The sequence below is a fragment of the Bidens hawaiensis genome, unplaced genomic scaffold (assembly GCF_021521415.1).
Source record: "Bidens hawaiensis isolate Kalapana, Puna unplaced genomic scaffold, B.hawaiensis_p1.1 tig00059273_1, whole genome shotgun sequence".
Lineage (NCBI taxonomy): Eukaryota > Viridiplantae > Streptophyta > Magnoliopsida > Asterales > Asteraceae > Bidens > Bidens hawaiensis.
In genome coordinates, this window is record NW_027500690.1 from 42,556 (window position 1) to 61,899 (window position 19,344).

At 36.7% G+C, this 19,344-nt stretch overlaps 2 pseudogenes; one reads left to right on the top strand and one right to left on the bottom strand.

The window, feature by feature from the left end:
- Window positions 1–1,100: 1,100 nt before the first annotated feature.
- On the bottom strand, window positions 1,101–16,253 carry LOC143602634 (3-hydroxyisobutyryl-CoA hydrolase-like protein 1, mitochondrial; annotated as a pseudogene).
- A 1,092-nt stretch (window positions 16,254–17,345) lies between these two features.
- Window positions 17,346–18,313, top strand: LOC143602635 (ethylene-responsive transcription factor 3-like; annotated as a pseudogene).
- The last annotated feature ends 1,031 nt before the right edge of the window (window positions 18,314–19,344 follow it).

Consider the following 19,344-nt stretch of genomic DNA (forward strand, 5'->3'; position numbering starts at 1 on the left):
GCGAGCTTATGATGCATTTTATCTAGTTGAAGTTTTTCTTTTTTAGTAACTTGGTACATTTATGACTTCAATTTATTTGTTGATGTTTTATTGTTTTGGGATTGTTTATGTTTTTGTTGCAACTCTGTTACTGCTATTATTTGTTACAGATTTTATTATTCACAGATGCATAGTGTGATTGCGTTTTTTATCCTTAAAGTTCGACTCTGTTTTGATGCTAAATCACAGGTGCATATATGTTGTTTCAGTGACTATTTCATTGTTGATCTTGAAAAAATAACTCACGAGTCGAGCTCGAATTATAGAAAAAGAGCTTGTTATTTTTGTTTTTGTGATGAATTTTGTGTTTTACCTACTGTTACTGGTTATTATGTTACAGATTTGATGATTCACAAGTGCATAGCGTAATTTTTACCATTTTTTGATGTGTTTGAATATCACATTTATAAGCGATTTTTATGAATATTGCTGCATAAAATTGATATTTTTACCAATTTAAGTTGTGATTTGGCAGGTTGACTAGGATTTAGTCAACTGTGATGTCAAGGCAATTACGCTTGTTTCAAATTTTAACTTTGTCGGGTTATTCCGGTTAACCCGTATAACAAAATTACATTCATTTACTGAACCGATTATCAAGCAAATTTGAAGATTGTGCTAGACATTAAATGTCATGGAAGCAATATCATATTCTGGATGTGCAACAACCATCTGGATTCGTTTGAACATGTACATAAAGTCAAATGTTAAATTTTTTTTTTTTTGAAACTTATATGTTTTTTACATATACATTATTAATAGGTTAATAATTTATCTTTTGGATTACATCGAAACAGAAGGCAAGCGGACAAATGTTAAAATTAAAGTTATAAGGCAAAATGAGTAAATTAATTTTTCAATATCTAGAAGAATAATCAAGTATCATACCAGTTGCAATCAATTCAACATAGTTGGAGAAGGTATGCTAGTAATGTTATAACATGGATTTTTTAATTATAATTTAACTTAAAGGGTATAATAGTAAAACCGTCATTTTCTTTTCTTTCATTTCAAACTTGGGAACACATAAAATGTTTAATTTTCTTTTCTTTTCTTTCCTTTTAATTAAACTCGAGAACACCAAATAAAATCTCATATTTTCCTTTCTTTTCTCTTTTAGTTTTCTTTCCTTTCTTTAAATGAACTTGGGAACATAGCGTAAGAGGAGAGAAGTACTGATTCACCATGTCTTGTGTTACATTTTTTACGCTTGGCGGGTCCCACTACAAAGTTCGAAAGTAAAAGATAGGTTTAGAATGTCAAATCAAGATTCTCAAAGAGAACAATTTGGTAAATCAAAAATCTTGGAAGAAGGGTAAAGTAGTAAAAGGTACATAAACGATTGCGCCAACAAAACACACAATGTTGATTGATACCTTTGGTGCAAAATCTTTATCTATCATTCTCGCCCGAACACCCTGATAAAAGTATTTAGTGAAAGATTCAGTGATTGATATGCTGGAAAATCAATGGTATAATTTGAAGTTATGCTAATTGCTAATAATTCTTATGATTGGTATTTTTGACTAGATATATTTCCGGGTTTTGGATTATTCTTTACGATTGGTATAATAAATATAACCTCCTCCTAAATTGGCTTTATTTATAAATTTAGATTATTAGTATAATTATATAGTAACTAGATTTTATCCCCCGTAATACGAGGGTGTTTTACAATATTCGTTCCTAATATTTATATACTTTTTTTGGATTTCAATTTATTTATTGTAAAAAAAAGTTAATAATTAATATACTTGTGGTTTGATGATAAAATGTTTTCACAAATAAATGAGATGTTATACCCATGACCTATTTATTTTCTTTATTATAAAATTGTTTCTTAATTATAAATAATATCTTTTAAAAAATATCGGATATTAGTTTTTAGTATATTCTTATTTTATACGATTTTTATATCAAATATTTGATTAGATTAATTTTAAATATAATGGGATGTTATAACCTGTTTAAGAGCTATGAAGTCAGATGATATCTGGCCAGATATTCCTTGTAATGACATTCGATATTCACGAATTATGCACTGATCAAGAGTCTGAAACTGGGGTTGACGTATCTGAACACGAAATAATTACAGTGACTAATTTAAAATGTCAATCAGAAATCGAGATCATGAGTAAGCTGAATCTTAAAGGCACTTACTAATCTTAACATAACATTCAAACTCAATGGGGAGGCATAATGTAGTTTCTTCAAGACTGATAAACACCACTCGTCATGAGTTCTGGCAACTTCACATTCCTATAAGTTTTTCAAATTCAATAATATTGGGTTTTGCGATTCAAAAGGAGTAGCGGCGCAGCTTGTTGCCCGCTTGCCTTCTGTTTCGATGTAATCCAATTAGTTTTCGAACACAAATAATATTTACTAAAGATTGCACCTCATAAACCACTCTTAACTTTGTTCCCAAACAGATGTGGGACAAGGTTTTACCACTTCCGTTTTTTAAGACATTCATTCACACACTCCTATATCCAATCATCCAACAAATTTTATATAAGACCGCTAGAAATCAAAATCTAAAGTCTAAAATGTTTTAGTATTACCAAGGAATCAATGATTTCCTCAACAGTATCATGGCTGAAACATTCGTTCACAATTTTCATCCTAAACAAATTAAGATAAAACAATCATTTGCGTAACATAACACAAATTAACCCGACACATTAGATAGTAACAATGCATTTCAAGAAAATAATCTTCACCTCTTGAGAACATTGTGATTATTTGGATGGACAAAGTCAGTGTATTTTCTAAGAGAAGTTTCAATGACATAACGATCATCCGCCAGCAGCTGCTTCTTTAGATGCTCTTCAATTGACTGAACATTCTAAGGAGGGAATTGACAATATTGTTAATGAAAATCAAAGGCAAACCACGACAATATTACAAAAAAAGGACTAACTGTGTTGTGTGAATAGTGTGTCGCGAGCCCGCATGTCATCATTTCGGCGCCATTGAGCCTATCTCCTGTTAGACCCAAATACTTCCCTACATATATACAAGTTGATGTTTCTTAAATCCATCATTGTTAGCCAACAACTTATTATTAAGAGTTCAAGTGTATGATGTTAGGATTAAACGCATACACTAACTGAACACGAATACGCGAAAGCAATAACGAACATGAGGATTTAACGTGGTTCGGTCTAAACTGACCTACGTCCACGGGTGGCAACTAGGTATTTCTTTATTGAGTGACAAAAGGTTACAAGTACATAGCATTGTTTAAATAGAGATTGAACTAGTGTTTGTAAATTATTGAACAAGAAATTTAAACCGGGCCGGGCTTCGGTCTGGCCACCCTACACCCATCTGCCCTTTGGACTTCAAATAATAAATCGGGCCAACAAGGCCTACGAACCCAACAATCTCCCACTTGGAGGCCTTGAGTACTCTTGTCTGCACTCCTGATTGTACTTCTGTAATCCGAACATTAAACATCTTCTAGTTGCCACCGCCTTCTCATTAATTAACCTGAAGACCCGTCGAAGCTCCCCGGAGCTCCAACACGTCAGTCACGGCTAAAACTGCCCCTGACCCGTTCTCTGTCCCTACCGGCTCCCACTGTAACGAACAACCGGTTCCTGAGATAACCTGAGAACAAACACTCTCCATATTCAGCAAGTAATTCACTGGAGAGACTTTTACAGATGGAATACTTGTTTCCTTACTCCACTGTCGACCTGGAACTGTAACTAAAACACGACCTGTGCTCCCATTGTCACGATGTCCCCCAACTGATTTAACCTCCTAGCTCGTTCATCCTGAATCTTCAATTTGGCTCTAGGTTTGTTACTTGCAAAACGAACCTTCTTCTGCCCACGAGATTCTGTGAACTGGACTCTGTCTTTCATCGGAACTGGATCAACTCCTTCCGGTGATACGTTGACCATATATAACGATCCCCTTTTCTTTCCACGAGCAACCACGAGATTTCCTTTTACTACCTTCCACTACCCATTCCCGAACTTAACATCATAACCCTGGTCATCCAACTGCCCAACAGAAATCAAACGTTTTTTCAAACTTGGAATAACCCTCACGCCTTTCAAAGTCCAAGAAGTATCGGCTGAAGTTATCAAATCAACATCTCCCATACCCGTAACCTCTAGAATATCATCTTTCGCAAGTCGAACCTTTCCAAAATCCTTAAACTTAAGATTCTTCATCGTTTCACCACAGTGAGTGGCATGAAACGATGCACCAGAATCCATCACCCAAGCATCAACGTTACTCTCAACACTGCAAACCAAAGCCTCATCACTACTGACTCCATCATCTGTGTCGTCTTCTGTAACGTTCACCTCTTTCTTACCATTCGGACACTGATTCCTGAAGTGTCCTTTCTCTTTACAACCCCAGCATTCAATATCTTTACGAGTCTTAGACTGACTTCTCTTCTTGCTCCCACTGCCTCGCTGTTTTCCCCTACCTCTACCTTCTGTGACTAACATATTTCCTGACGATTCGCCTGAACCTCTGCGTCTTGAATCTTCTCCCATAATCAGATCTCGAATCCCATCAAAGGTAAATTTTATAGACGAACTACAAACCACAGTCACTGTTTGCGACCAACTGTCGGGCAAAGAGGATAATAACAACAGGCCTTGAACTTCATCATCAAACTTAATGTCAACTGACACTAAGCGGGACAAGATCGAATTAAGATTATTGATATGCGGTGTAACTGGCCCACCCTCTTTCATTCTTGTTGTCACTAGCTCTCGGATAAGATAGACCTTATTCACTACCGAATGCTTCTCATACATGTTGGATAGTGCCTCCATCATACCACGCGCTGTGGTTTCTTTCATGATATTAAACGCCACATCTTCCGACAACGACAAAGTAATACAAGCCTTAGCCTTCTTGTCTAACTTCTTCCAATCTGCTTCAGACATCTTTTCTGGTATTACATCCTCAAGCACTACATCTAAATCTTTCTGACAAAGTAGCGCCTCAATCTGCATCTTCCACCAGCCAAATTTCTGCCCGTCAAACTTCTGTATCGAAACCTTTCCATCTTCTGCCATTACAATGACTAAACGAAAAACTGGAAAAAAAACAGAGACAGGCACAACAATGGTACGGGCCTGAACTTAACGACTGTTCTACTGAACTCTGTTAAAAAATCAACCTATTTATACGCAACGGAATAACGAACATGTAAATCAGAAACTGAAACTGTAAACCGAAACGATAAAACCTGATACCACTTGTTAGGATTAAACACGAACTGAACACGAACACGCGAAAGCAATAACGAACACGAGGATTTAACGCGGTTCGGTCTAAACTGACCTACGTCCACGGGTGGCAACTAGGTATTTCTTTATTGAGTGACAAAAGGTTACAAGTACATAGCATTGTTTAAATAGAGACTGAACTAGGGTTTGTAAATTATTGAACAAGAAATCTAAACCGGGCCGGGCTTCGGTCTGGCCACCCTACACCCATCTGCCCTTTGGACTTCAAATAATAAATCGGGCCAACAACGCCTACGAACCCAGCATATGAAACCTAAGTTTCCAGGAAGATGTGAAAGGTAAAAGGAAGCACCAACATCTGGATAAAGACCAATTAATGCTTCAGGTGTAGCAAAAACCTGAAGATCAATACACACTTTGTAAATAAAATTGGAAACATGCCATAAAATAGTAACAACCGTGCAAATTCTACATCGGTCATGGACATGAGAGATGTTGGGTTCAAAAGGGAATAATGGATCTCCGATACCACTAACACGTGTTGGGAAAAACGACCACCTAGCCACGAATGGTAAAAAAAATGCGGAATTAATCTTCGTTTGGCTAAACTTTTTCCCGACCCGAATGAACCAATGAGGATGCAAACAAATAGGGTATAATTTAAAATTAAAAGCGATCTGCGTTTTGTTGGTGGTTCTGTCAGAAAGCTATAACCACTGCATTGTTTGTTCGATCGCCATGTTTTCTCTTTGATTTGTCTACTGTTTGCATTTGACCAGGAGAAGGAGCAAGAATTAATATATTTTTTCTTTGGTGCTCAGCCATTCAGAAGACAAAAGGGTGTTTGTGTTTGACCAGAGAGAAGAAGAAGCAAAGTTATTGTTTATTTTTCTTGGAGTTCACATCACTCAAGGACAAAAGAGAATCCTTTGTTGCTTTCACCAGAAACAAGAAAGTGAAAAAAGTTTTTACTTTAGTTTTTTTTTGTTTGGTGTTTGTCCATGGAGGTGTTGGTTGATCAAATTAGTTTTGATCGTTTATTTGACCAGCTGTTTTTTCGGGTACTGATCCTATTTTTAGTTGAAAAACAGTTGTCAAGTCAGAAGAAACGTTAAAGAAACTGGGAACCAATGCCAACCGCGATCGTCAGGTTTTATCATTTTAGTTTAAAGTTTCAGTTTCTGATTTACAGTTCGTATTTCCGCTGCGTATAAATAAGTTGATTGTTTAACAGAGTTCAGTAGAACAGCCGTTAAGTTCGGGCCCGTGCCATTGCTTTGTCTATCTCTGTTTTTATCCAAGTTTACGTTTTAGTCATTGTAATGGCAGAAGACGGAAAGGTTTTGATACAGAAGTTTGACGGACAGAAGTTTGGTTGGTGGAAGATGCAAATAGAAGCGCTGCTTTGTCAGAAAGACTTAGATGTAGTGCTTGAGGATGAAAAACCAGAAAAGATGGCAGAAGCAGATTGGAAGAAGTTAGACAAGAAGGCTAGGGCTTGCATTACTTTGTCGTTGTCGAAAGATGTGGCGTTTAACATCATGAAAGAAACCACAGCGCGTGGTATTATAGAGGCACTATCTAACATGATGAGAAGCCCTCGGCAGTAAATAAGGTCTATCTTATCCGAGAGTTAGTGACAACTAGAATGAAAGAGGGCGGGTCAATTACAACGCATATTAATAATCTTAATTCGATCTTGTCCTGCTTAGTGTCAGTCGACATTAAGTTTGATGATGAAGTTCAAGGCATGTTGTTATTATCCTCTTTGCCCAACAGTTAGTCTCAAACAGTGATTGCAGTTTGTAGCTCGTCTAGAAAAATTACTTTCGATGGGATTCGGGATCTGATTCTGGGAGAAGATTCAAAATGCAGAAGTTCAGGCGAATCATCAGGTAATACGTTACTCGCAGAAGGCATGGATAGGGGAAAACAACGAGGCAGTGGGAGCAAAAAGAGGAGTCAGTCTAAGGCTCGTAAAGATATAGAATGCTGGGGTTGTAAAGAGATAGGACACTTCAGGAATCAGTGTCTGAATGGTAAGAAAGAAGTGAACGTTACAGAAGATGACACAGATGACGGGGTCACTAGTGATGAGGCTTTAGTTTGTAGTGTTGAGAATAACGTTGATTCCTGGGTTATGGATTATGGTGAATCATTTCATGCCACTCACTGCAGTGAAACGATGAAGAATCTAAAGTTTGGTGATTTTGGAAGGGTAAAACTTGCGAATGATGAAGTTCTTAACGTTACGGGCATGGGTGATATTGATTTGAAGACTTCAGCTGGTTCATGGACTTTGAGAGATGTTAGGGTTATTCCAGTTCTTAAGAGATTGTTGATTTCAGTTGGGCAATTGAATGATCAGGGGCATGAGGTTAAGTTCGGGAACGGGCAGTGGAAGGTGGTTAAAGGTAATCTTGTCATGGCTCGAGGAAGAAAGAGAGGTTCACTGTACATGGTCAGTTTACCGTCCGAGGGAATAACCGCCCCAGTTCAGAAGAAAGTCAAAATCCAGTTCACAAAGTCTAGTGGGCAGAAGAAGGTTTATTTTGCAGGAGATAAACCAAGAGCCACAGGTCAGATTCAGGTTGAACGTGTATGGAAGAGTTCAAGAAAACCAGTTAAAGGTGTTAGTGACAGTGGGAGCACTGACAGTCAGTCAGTCAAAGCTTCAGTTACATCTACCAGACAACAGTGGGTTAAAAGAACCAGTGTTCCATCTGATAAAGTCTCTCAAGAAGGTTACCTGCTACATATGGAGAGTGTTGTCTGTTCTCGGGATATCTTAGGATCCGGTAGTGTGTGTAAGTGGGAGCCGGTAGGGACAGAGAACGAGTCAGTGGTAGTTGTAGCCATGACTGATGTGTTGGAGCCCGGGGGAGCTTCAATGGGCCTTCAGGTTATCTGATGAGAAGGCCGCTGCAACCAGGTGAGTCGAGGAGATTACTAGAGGTACAAGTATTCGTAGTGGATGGCAGTTTGAAGTTTATCAAGCTTCCAAGTGGGAGATTGTTGGGTTTGTGTAGGCTTGGGCTAGGGTTGGGCCCGGTTTACTTGAAGACGGATTAAATGGGTTTTATAAAGATAGAAGACATGGGAGGTTTTGGGCTGGCCCTATATCTCTTTACTAGGGCCCGTTTATGTTATCTTGTTCTTTAAGCTAGAAACCCTAACTAGTCTTTATATATTGTAATTCCTCAAGAGTGAGGCAGTAGCAATAATAAAATACCCTGGTTGCAGCCCGTGGATGTAGGTCAGTTTAGACCGAACCACGTTAAATCCTCGTGTCCGTTTATTGCTTTCGCGTGTGTGTTCATTTTCGTGTGCACGTTTAATCCTAACAAGTATTTGGGCGATGATTGACGAGATGGTGAAATTCATATGTTTGTGAGGGCCAAATGCAATTTTTACCAAACAAGCAACAATCTCGATCTGAACTTAAAGTACGGAAGTAATTAGTAGTTCACAATGTGTGTGCGCGTGTGCACTTACAGTATTATCAGTTACGATCCTGAATGATCCTAGAATAGCAATTCCAGCCCCTCCACCCATGGCAATCCCATCCAAGAGAGCGACCTATGCGGTAAACCAATTTAGTTCAGTTAATTATCTTGCCAATATAAACAGGACATTTGTTATAATATATCAGCTTCATGATTCAAAATCATTGTTGCTTATAGTGTTACATTTGGTTTCGAATATGTATGTAAAAGGTATACGAAGTTATATGCCGTCCAAAAGATTTCTTTGGTTCCTTCAATGTTTCCTCTAAAAGACAGATTTGAGTCTACATGAACGCCAATACGTAAAATGAATTCAACATTTTTAGTTTTGAGGTTTTTGCTACCTTTTAAGATCATGTCACGCATGGCAACTATATCACTGCCCGCAGAAAAGGCATTGCCATTATCCTGCGTAGAATATCTATAACTATAATTAATGAGTTCATCATAGTTTAAATTTGAAGTACTAAGAACATGAATCATATTAACTCACCTTCATTACCATAAAACCTACATTAGGGTTATGTTCCCAGCTTTCATATAGTTTCTGTAACTTCCTCAACTGTAGACCACCATTATAGACCAGTATACAATTGAAAGAAATTTAACACTTGAGTGTTGGTCAAATTTTATGATTAGTGCTGAAAGTTAAGGAAGAAAATAAACTTTGAACTAGAAAATGTTGAAATAGCATCATTACATCAATGACCCATGATTAACTGGTAGTTCTTCATACTTTTAATTAACACCTCATTTTAATGATCAGGGTGTCATATTCAAATGTTGTAAGAGTTGGTAAAGATTGATAGGGGTGTATATGTCAATTTCCAAACCACGCCGTACATGAAATGTGAATTCTTAGAAACTAAAAAACAAAGACCGGGCCAACATAGAGTGGGCTGGTCTCAGTCTTTTCAGTTTGGCCAAAACAATATACACAATTTATAGGCTACGTTGTTTCATATTTGGGGTTTTACATGGTCTGAACCCGAATTCCATAACCTCCAAAATTAAGATCGGGAATTGCATGATATATGTTTCATTGTTGTAGTCTTGGGTCAGGTATTTGGGTTGCTTGGTCCGATATGAATCTTGCTCCGCCCTAAGTATTGGACAAATGGAGTCAAAGTTGATCCATTTATAAATTTCTCACAATCAACTCGTTAAAACTTCTAAGCAAGTCGAGGTTAAACAACATTGTACTTAACTTGGAGCTCATTAATAAACCGAACACTGTATTATATATAGAGTTATGATAAATAATTTAATAGTTAACAAATAAAAAACGAGTTGAGCCAAAGTAAAGTTTAAATTTTGGAAAAAATTACTCATAAACCTAGCTCAAGCTTTAAAAAAGTCTAGGTTGAGCACCTATCTTATGTAAAACGAGCCGAACTCAAATTACAATCTTATGTTAAACCAGCATAACTCAAGCTTAGAGAAACTTGGGTTTAACTAAAACTCATTTACACATCTAGGGATAATGTGTAAGGAAACAAATTATTTTAACTAGACTATGCATGGTGGGCTCTCTATGGGTGCCAAACAATGGGCATGTTGGCGTTTGTTACACAACGACGGTCAAATAATGTAAGTGTAAGCGTTACTTTTTAAAATAAAATAATTTTGTTTAAACCCACACACACGCCACATTTTGAAACTATATCACACTTCACCGGTGGCGGAACTTGAACAGTTACGTTGGGGGAGGGGGGGGGGGCAAAAATTTTAAACTAGCCATAAGTTCATACATATAAAGCAACCAAAATTTTTCATCAAATAGAGACCATAAATCTCAAAAAATAACATGCTCTTGCACATAAAAGAATATGAGCTTTTAGATAGGAGGGACAAAAAACATAAAACGTAGTACAATTTTTTCTTTTTTTTTTTTTATTATAATCGAAGTTTTATATAATTTACTATAAAACGATTACAATAAAGTGGCAGGCAAACGGCAACAAGCTGCGCCGCAACCCCCTTTTGAACAGCAAAGCCAATCCTGCTAAAAACGAAGCTTTGAGACCTAGAAGCTGAAGAGGTTCCGTGTACGACGCGCTGAACCCTACTCAAAAATTTCACAGCCTCTGGAGCCAGAAAACCAAATGTATCAAAGGCAAATGGTAGAAAGATATGTTGATTATCTAAATAAGCTTTCTCGTGTTTAACAACTTTGCCCGATTCAGCCTTCAACGCAGCCTGACCCACAACAAACCCACGGTCCCTGAGCCCAACAAGAGGAGACACTCCTGTAAGATCCACACAGGCGTGTTTCCCCCCTGCCCACCCGAACACAAGAATATCAGCTGGTCGTAAAGTAGACCTCCCTTCAATATGATCCGTGAGAAAGTTAACAGGGGCCTCCTTTTTAGCAGAAATCCCTGCCCGTTTAAGAACATCACACAGAACATCCCTAACCAGATCATGTCTGTATTTAAAGCCAGGCAATTCTTTGCAATGCACCGCATGGTCACCAAAAGAATCCAAACAGACCTTGCGACAAATTGGGCAAGGTTCATCCGTCGGGAACATAGGGATCATTAACCGGTACTTAAGGATAGCCCGATACTCCAAACTCGACATACGTTGACCTAATCCTTCAATGGGGATAGCCGTTAGAAAATCCTGAGCCCGAGGAGCCCGAAGGCATTCAAACACCGCCTTTTGGCGAGGGGATAGATCAAACTTCACTTCTAAACTCTTGACGATTCCACTAAATAAGGCACTCGCCACAACATGTTGGGCTTTAGGGGGGGCGGTGTCCTTATTAGAGAACCCGCTAAGATCAAAATCTGGAAGTGAAGTACGTAAACGATCCATCGCACACCCATAATCAGAGTCCAACCTATGAATATCACAACCCCGAAGAATATGGTCTTGCAAACACCACGACTGTGCTCTCGAAGCCACAAAAGCATATGTAGATACATCCTCGGCCGAACAGAGACCCAACCCCCCATAACGGATCGGAAGTGACGCCAACCTCCATTGGAGATCCCCAAAGAACGGACCTCCACAAACCACGATGTCCTCAATCGCCCTTCGAAGACCATTGTCAAAGACATGGGCTATATATTCTACTTCTAAACCGAAAACCACGGGGGCCACAACCCCCCCCCCCACCCCCCCCCCCCCCCATTAAGGTCCACCCATGCACTTCATTCACAATATATCTTCCATTTCTTCTCTACACTTTTACGAAATATGGACTTACACTCCGACTATCCGTGGTCTGACTTTTTGTACCTTGACTCTTTAGTCAATTCAGAATAGGAAGAGGATTGTTTGGGTCCATGGATGCGCAAGTTCAGAATTATGTACAAGATGAGATCCATTTCAACAGGATTGTGAGGATGCTCATGACATTTATGTAAAAGATTATTTATTTTGAAGACTTGTACGATAATTAACAGTTTCAACGCCGTTTTCATATATGTGGCCAGCTTTTCTTACAAATTTCCAGCGATTTAGAATGCAAGTTTAAATATTTCGAACAAAAGAAGGACGCGGGATGTAAACTAGGATATGCATGGCCGCAATTCATCAACTGGCATACATGACTTCGAGCTACATAATGGACGACTGTTTAAAGATGCTGAAAAAAATGGCTCGAGAAAGTCTTCAATGGTTTATGTGAATGAATTATTATTATTGTTATTACAACTTTTAATGCTATTATTATTAATACTGTTATTGTTATTGTTATTGTTATTGTTGTTGTTGTTACTATTATTACTAATACTACTATTACTGCTTTTATTGTTATTATTATTAATACTGTTATTGTTATTGTTGTTAGTAATCTTATTATTAGGTATTTGTGATCTCTACGGAAAGAGATATTTGAAGAATCTAGCATTTGGAGAATATACGAGGTCTATTAACAGGTACATAATTTTGCTAAGATGTTTAGGGTAGTCTTGATTGAACACATTGGGAGTGGGCAACTTGCCCAATTGGTTGGCAAGGTAAGCACAATCAGGTGATCATGATAATCCACCAGTGTGCATTGTATGATCTTTGGATTTGTCATGCATATTTTGGTGTGCCCGACATCATAAACTGAGTTGCACCTAGGTCATCTTTTTGTGCGAACAAAGTTGAGTATAGTTACTGATATTGTTTAATTAGTCGACACTATTTATCTTGACTGGGCTGTATAGGTGAGTATTTTTGCATGTCCAGACAATGATTAACATAAATATTTGAAGAAAAAATATTATGCAAGAGAGGATATTGAACCAGTATTTAAGGTATAAAAGAAAATATGGAATATTATTGCTTAATCGGCACATATTTAATTTAGCGATGTATTTAAAACTATAAAACAAACATATTTAATTTAAATTTAATACTAGTTAAAGCTAGTTAGCCACAATATTCAAGTTAAGGGGTGGGCTAGTTATATGGCTATGCCATGACATTTTAACTAGTACACGCTAGTTAGACCACTAAAATGTAGCCTTATTAACATGACTATAGTGCGAAATATAGAAGACCCAGATAGGTAGTGACATGATTTTTATTTCCAGTATCTATAGAAATAACTTTTCACTTCCGTAAATTAAGGGACATGTTTGTTGCTTTTTGTAAACCTATCAAACTTAAATTTTCACTTTCATTCGTAACCCAACCAAACTATTTATTTATTGAATAAAATACATATTATGTTAGTTTTTATTGTAATAAGAATAACTTTTTATTTTAAAGAAAGAACCTACTTTAGGAAAAAAGTTATCTACTCAAGTACATAATTTTTATTTAATTTTTTAATGAATTTTGATATTTTTATTATATTTTTTTTGAATAAAATAGGATTATATTTTTATTTGGTGAGTTTTATTAAAAGAAATATAACCATCATATTGATGCATGTGCCTAAATCTTCCTATCTAATAAAAGAATAGGATTCTATCCCTTACATTTTACTTTAAAATGCCATGTGGCATTCTCACACATCAAATGAGTAAATGGGTTATTAGAAAACCCTAACCCATTTTTTATTATATGAAACTCTTGATTCGATCTCATCTTCACAAACCCTAACCGATCTCTCTCAATCTGTGATCTCCAATCGCCTCTTCAATCCTTCTGAAGGTATAAGCAATCTTGTATCTCACTCGGCTATCCCCTTCTTTTACTTTCTTTGTTAATAACAACTGATTTAATCCGATTTATTCAAACTCAAGTAGGCTACTTTCAAGGTTTATTAACCTTCTTTGCTTGGCTACTTTTAGGGATTATTTGCACATTGACTTCATCATCGATTAGAGGATTAAACAAGGTGTTTCATATGATTAATTTTTTCTTTTTATGGTTTGAAATAGATTTCGTTTTATGGGTTTTGGTTTGCTCAGTATCAAGTTAGCCGAGTAGAAGTGTGCTTCGAGATATGTTTATCGATCCATTTTCTGGTTTTTGATTCTATCATGTATATTCGGAGTAATTTATATTTAGTGTATGCAATAATTGATCGCCGGTCCTAATTTATGTGTTCAATATGTTAATGAATGATGGATGCACAGACATACAGAATAGCTCATATGTTCATAATCAATCATGATTGAATTGTAGTGTGGTTTTCTGCAAATCAAACACGAAGAAGAGGTATCTTTTGTTCGTATTTTTGCGTTTCTTATAAAAATATGATTATAAAATTTTAAAAAATTAAGGATATGATTATGAGATAGGAACTAAATTTCCATATTAGTACAAAATATAAAGGATCTTAATGTTGTTTTATATTTTATTTAGCGGTTTGTTTCTTAAATGAAATTATATTCACGATTAAGGAATTCATTGAAAATGTATTCTAAGATGTGAGTTCAGCAGTTACATTGTAAGGAGATCTATTATCCAACTAACTAATGCAAGACCTTTGAGAACGAAATCCAGATACTTGATTTGGATCAGAAGTCTTTGTTATGCAAATACAATACATTATGCCGACTTTGTGCCTTTGAATTCCAATTATAATAGGTAATGGTTTTTTCCATTCTTTAATTTTAACTTTGTGTACATAAAGTTTATTAAACAAAATATTATGATCATTTTATCTTGGAGATATGTTGTTACAAAATTACACACACATGCATAATTAATTGTATGACTTGTGCACCTTTGATGCAGGGTAACTTTGTATTTGTTTTGGAAAGTGTCCTTTTCTCATCGCGTATGCATTCAGTTATAACGTTTTATGACATGCTACAATTTTCCGCGCTGTAACATTTACATGAACCATATGATTACTCGATATCTTTTGGTTTGTTTATTTCTATTGCATGAGGGTGTGCGGTTTGGTTGATTTGGATATTGTTGTTTAGAACGTCGAAGTTGTCTTTTTGCTTGAACAATTAGTGTATGTAGTTTATATAAAGTTTCAGTTTTCAGTAGCATCGTTTGCTCAGGCTATGATTGCAGCAAGGACTTGTGTATAGTGCGTGTTTGCAGTTGTACTTGTAAAAAAAAAAGTAAATTCTGACCTGATATTTGTATTCGTTAAAAGGAATAATTGCTGATTTTTACACCATGTACTTTAAACCAAACAGGCTTGCATTAGATTCCTCTTCTATCTGTTTTTAAGCAATATTTTTTCATTAAATTCACTCCTGGGTGGCTTATGAGCCCACATCCGGCTCAAGAAGCCTTGGGCTACCCATGTTATTATTACAACTTAAGCTTAATATTATATTATATATGCACATCGTTCAAGTATTTGTGTTCTTCATCTAACTTTAAACTAACCCAACGAACACGAATATGGGCATGTTCGTATCACTCATTTAGCTTTAAACAAACATGAACGCCTAACCGGACAAGTATTTGTGCTCATGTTCATTCGTTTAAAAAATGAACGTATTCATGCTCATTCATTTAAAATCTAAACGAACAGTTCACAAACACAAATGAACATAATTGAACAAAGATAAACGAATATAAACGAAGAATATCCTTTTGTTGTTTTTGTTTTGTTACCAGCCCGTGTATCGCATGGGTTCTAACCTAGTAATTTATATTTGAGTGGATAAATTGTTTTGCTGATTTGGGGTGTCCAGGTGTCCAACCGTCCAACTTGGTTGGGCCTTTTAAAAACGTTTCCATTTTCTTTATATCACTTATTGAACGACCAACCTAACATAATCATACCAATAGGGGTAGCCTAAGCAAGATTAAATAAGTGAAAAAAGGGCAACTTACCATGGGAGCGTTGAGCGCATTGAGGACTGATGGTCTGTTAAGAACTACGGTTCTTGAATTCGCAGTGCTTTCTGTTAATACCTGCAAATTCATCCATTCCAATTCTCCTAAAAAAGGTAACCAAAATCATGTTATTAATTTCATTTGAGTCTCAAAGAATTTAAACTCACGCAGGAATCATGATTGCTAATACTGCAAAAATTTCCCATTCGCATACTGAATCATTGTGGAAAAACTGATGGCAATAACGAACACGAGTGTGTCGTCTCACCAAGCTCTGCATCTTTGTGTTTTGGTTTAGAACTAGAGATGTTGGGAGTCTGCTTTCATACAAGTATTTGATAATATATCATTGATTATAGACAAAACTAATAATGATAGAAATAAGTTAAAAAAATTCAAATATGTTCCACTTTTGTATAATTCAACTGAAACGCGCGCTTGAAATGGGTTCTCATCCATTTGATAGTACATCTAACTCATTTAATTTTTGCCTACTTTTATTTATTGTAAGGGCAGTACAAATTTGACTAATAAGATGGTGGAATTTTGGGTTAGATCGATAACATTAAAACTAATATTGAGTATGGAAATTCATAAAATTTTTGGTTTCAAATTTAACGCCATTATTTTTTATTACCATCAAAACCAAACTTTTGCATGATTCTAGTTTAATGTTTGGTCATGAAAACACCTCTTGTCGTAGTAGTGATGTTAAAAACTGATGTAGATATTTATCCGGAAGTAATGTCATCCAAAATTCAGTAATGATTTTATCAGAAGATACTCTAAGATAGATAATATCTTGACAGAATTACAAATTTTGTCCTTTAAAAAAAGCCAAATTACGGTTCGTGTCCTTTTTTAAGTTTCCTTGCAGGCGGTATCCTTTAAACATTTTTTTCCTACACGTTATGTCCTTTACGCTAACTGGGTTAGAAAAACTCAGTTAAATACCCTCACGTGAGGCGCATTTGAGGGCATTTTTGTCTTTTCGCCTGTAATTTGTCTAATATATATTAAAATGATTCTCTCTCTCTCTCTTCCCATCCTCTCTCTCTCTCTCTCTCTCTCTCTCTCTCTCTCCACACCAACACCAACACCACCACTTCTTAAATCCGGCACCATCTCCTGGAAACAAGCCGACGAGGCCATTCCGCTCCGGCGAGAAAGGCGACAACACCATCTCCGGTCTTCTTCTCCGGCGAGGAAGACGGCAGCTTTCATGAAAATCATGACTAACCTGATTTTGACTTTAAGGTCAATTACATGCCTGCATAATTTTACATGAAACAAAAACCCATTAAAGCAGCCAAACAAAACAAACCCGGATCGGAAGAAAATCATCAAAATGATAGATTTTATTATTATTATTATTGGTTTCTAATATGAATCAATAATATTCATATTCACCATCTAATAATAATAATAATATAAACATCAGATCTACCGGAAACCAGTCATGCGACGAGCCGGAAGACCCAAGACTGTCGCCGAAGATCCGATCGGACCGCCGCCGGGCGAGCCCCGGTACCGCGGCGTCCGTAAGCGTCCCTGGGGACGGTTCGCGGCGGAGATCCGTGACCCGTGGAAGAAAGCCCGTGTTTAGTTAGGTACGTTTGATTCCGCCGAGGACGCCGCACGCGCCTACGACTCCGCCGCACGTGCCCTCCGTGGATCCAAAGCCAAGACTAATTTTCCTCCTTTAACAAACGAAACGATTGATGATATGATGATGACGTCAGATCGGCGTCACGGTCACGCCAAGCCCGTGCCAACGATGAGCGGCATGAGCAGCACCGTGGAGTCCGCCACACGGCCGACTATGAACCCGGTTCATAGATTGAAATTAAAGCCGGTTCAGGTGGATGACGATTGCCATAGTAATTGCGACTCGTCGGAGTCGGTGGTGGATGATTATTACTGTGACGTGGATCTGACGTCATCTTCGTCACGGAAGCCGTTACCGTTTGATCTGAACCTGCCTCCGCCGCCGGTGTCTGATGAGTATGGACTTTGTTCTAGAGAGAGAGAGAGAGAGAGAGAGGATGGGAAGAGAGAGAGAATCATTTTAATATATATTAGACAAATTACAGGCGAAAAGACAAAAATGCCCTCACATGCGCCTCACGTGAGGGTATTTAACTGAGTTTTTCTAACTCAGTTAGCGTAAAGGACATAACGTGTAGGAAAAAAATGTTTAAAGGATATCGTCTGCAAGGAAACTTAAAAAAGGACACGAACCGTAATTTGGCTTTTTTTAAAGGACAAAATTTGTAATTGGGTCTAATATCTTTGTATTTCTTATGTGTATTTTATGTATATTCTGGTTATTTAGATTGATTATCTTTCCCCGAATATACATGATTCTACTGTAATATGTAACCCTAGTTATACCTCTTTGTTTAATAAGAATAAATGATTCGAATAATCATAGTTAACATGGTATCACAGTCAGTAAAATTTCTAGGTTCGGACCTAATCATAGCCGCAACCCTCGTTTACCATACCGTCTTTTGTTTGTTTTTCTACCACTACCGTCAGTGGCGGAGCCACTCTATCAACCCCGGGTTCGGCCGAACCCGGTTCTTTTTTTATTTTATATATAACCTATAGTGTTTAATTAAGGATCTAACCCATTCTTTTTCGACGATCGAACCCAGTATCGTTTTAAAAGAGTATATTTGAACCCATTGATTATAAAAAGTTTAGTTATATTTTTTAGTAATGACTTTTCCTTTTATAAAATATAAAAAGCTTTTAAAAAACTATAAAAATTATTAACAAACTTTATATATAGGCCAATAATACCCTATTACCCCACATATAGATCAATAAAAAGCCCAAAATACTCATAGAATGGGTCAATAAGCCCAACCCAATTAACATTCTTAAACATAATACATAAATAAAAAATAAACGAATAAACAAATAAAAACATTGGGCATCGACTCAGCAACCGATCAGCTTCTTTCTATCGACCAGATGACCATTACCTCATTGCCTGCGCCGTTCACCTCAAAGTTTCAACCATCGCCAACCACCAATACGTATTGGTCTATCATTTGAGAAATATTTTTCTTCAATGAAGCATGTGAAGTCGGATTTGCGTAATCATTTGGGTGACAATTATATGAATAATGATTGTATTTGTTATATTGAGAATGAGTTCTTTTTCAAAGTCGAGATTGAATATATTTTTCAAAACATAAAAACACGTAAGGAACAATTATAATATGCAATATCTTTTTATTTAATAACTTTGTATTTTATTGAATGCTAATGATATATTTTTGTTATGATAGTGATACTGCATTTTATTTATCTAACCAAATGATCGACCCAACCCGACCCATTCGGGCCCGAAAACTTTG